The sequence below is a fragment of the Sceloporus occidentalis genome, unplaced genomic scaffold (assembly GCF_023333645.1).
Source record: "Sceloporus occidentalis isolate IW3139 unplaced genomic scaffold, rSceOcc1.0.p SCAF_2, whole genome shotgun sequence".
Classification (NCBI taxonomy): Eukaryota; Metazoa; Chordata; class Lepidosauria; order Squamata; family Phrynosomatidae; genus Sceloporus; species Sceloporus occidentalis.
In genome coordinates, this window is record NW_028316982.1 from 59,347,872 (window position 1) to 59,350,576 (window position 2,705).

Sequence of the window (2,705 nt, forward strand, 5' to 3'; positions counted from 1 at the left end):
ACCTCTCCCTCGCACAGACCGGCCTCTACTGACAAACGAAGACGACACGCATGCGCAGAAGCCCCACTGCGCAGCTCACGCTTTGCAGCAGCGGGCCAATAAAAACGCAGACAAAAATGGCCGCCACCGCGGCGTTCGACCTGCCTCGCAAAGGTTCCGCCTGCTATTGGTCAAGAAGCGCGTGACGTTGACCTATCAGAGGCCGAGTTTTTGAGTGAAAACCGTTGGTTACGTTTTTTTAAGCTGAGGGAGGGAGCGAGCAAAGAGGAGGACGGTTTTAGTCCTCTTCCTCTTAGCCTTGAGAGCCTCAGCGTAGTCACTGTTGTTGCTATTGCGTGCCTTATTGTTAATAATAATAAAATATCTAAAGTATCCACACATACACAGATCTAAAAAACACATAATAATCCATAGTCATATTGACATTATTAATTAATTAATTGTTAATAATAATAATAATAATGAAGGCACATAACAACAATATTATTATTATTTATTGTTGTGTGCCATTATTATTAATAATAACAATAAAATATCTAAAATATCCACACATACACAAATCTAAAAACACATAATAAACCATACTCATATTGATGTTGTTAATAAATAATAATAGACATTATTATCAATAATAAGCATTATTTATTGTTATTGGGTGACTTCATTATTATTATTAAATAAATAAAAAATAAATTATTAATACAAATATTTAAAATTTCCACACATACCTCTAAAAACATAATAATCCATACTCATTTTGACATTAGTAATTAATAATAATAAACTATTATTATTAATAATAATAAGCAATATTATTTATTGTTATTGCATGCCTTCACTAATTATTATTATTATTATTATTATTTAAAAATCTACAATATCAGCACATACACAAATTATTTATTTGTTTTGTAATGATCAAAAGTGAAGGACATAAATGGAGCTGTAAGGCCGCAGGCCAAAATGTGACAGGAAAAAGCTGAGATTTTAAGGTCATAACTAAAGCAAAGGCCTGTTTTTTCAGTTCTGACAAACTTACCAAAATTGAATAAGCTGTTGTAACTAATTCCCAAATCCATGTTGTTTTAACACCTTTATTACCTGTGGAATCCTGGGTTTTGTTTTCCAGGGGAGCACTACAGATCTCTAGCTGAGAAGTCTGAATCCTTTCCCCTGAACTGCAAATCCCAGGATTCCATAGAATGGAACCATGGCAGTTAAGATGAAGTCATTGTGCTATACTTATGTAGCGTGAAAGGCTTTGCAAATGTAGCACTAGGAAATGGTGAGGCATACATAGGTAGTTTCTGGCTTGTTATCATAGAATCATAGAGCTGGAAGAGACAAGCGCCATCCAGTCCAACCCCATTCTGCCATGCAGGAAATCCAAATCAAAGCATCCCCGACAGAAGGCCATCCAGCCTCTGCTTAAAGACCTCCAGGGGACAGTGGTTAGTTACAATTACTAACAAGCATAAAGAAACCTAGAATAATGTCTTCTTGCAGCTACTGCTAAAACACTTTGAAAATATTTTCCATCCATTGGCAAGATGAAGTAGGCAGCATACTTTAAAAGAATGAACATTGCAACAAAAATCTTCAACTCACTCTAAGCTTTTTACTGTTGTGTACAAACCTCAGTGTTAAACAGTGACATGCATTGCCTCATGCGATGCATATATTATACTGGATGTGTATAGTGACATGAATAGGGATGTTGTTTTGTGCCTTCAAAGTCTATTCCAACTTATAGTAACCCTGTTTTAGGATTTTCTTGGCAAGATTTATACAGACCAGGTTTGCCTCTGATGCTAAGAGAGGTCACTCAGTGAATTTCTGTGGCTTAGTGGGGATTCAAACCCCGGTCTCCATTTAAAGTGAATTGCTGATCAGCTTATATGACCGTTGTCCCCATTTGAAACCGGTTCCAATCCTACTGTGATCAGTTTCAATCACAAGGATGCGAGGCAAATGCAAAAAAAACCCCGCTCTTTCCTGACACTAGTTCTTTGGCGGTTCTTTTGAAAAGAATCTATTCTGAAGCATGTTCAAAAAGTGGGAACGACGGATCTGAATCGCATCATTCTGAAGGGGAGGGACTAATGGCAGAGGGGTGTTTACCATCCCTCCTCAGTTTGTGGTAGACCCACCATACCGCCCTCCAGCGCTGCCTTTGTGCTTGTGGTGTGACCTATGGGCACATGATTTAAAAATAATAATAAAAAAATTGATAGAAGATTTGATTCATCGATTTTGCAACTAATTGCAATCAGTGAGGCAAGTAGTTGCAAAACCAATGAATCAAATCTTCTATCAATTTATTTCAATATATATCTATATATTTATATATATATAGTTCCCAAGCTGTACTGCCCAGGCTGCCGCTTATGTCACTGATGACGTAGAGATGATTGACATACATTTTGAAGCAGCACAAACTAGTGAGGACGACAATGGTGGGTTACAAAGCGCCACTTGGGACGTCCGCAGGACGTCCCATTTTAAAAAAGGGGTGTCTCTTCTAGATGCACCTGGCTCTAATACGGACTCTGTCCGTACAGTATGGTGCCGGCCGTTCCACACGGCCGGCGCCATCTTTACGTATCAGACACTGTGCGTCCAAACATTTCGCGGCATCTGTGACATCGCGAATGCGCCCCTGGCGCCTCGCGACATCACAGAGGCGCCGCTTAAAGAAGCTCCAT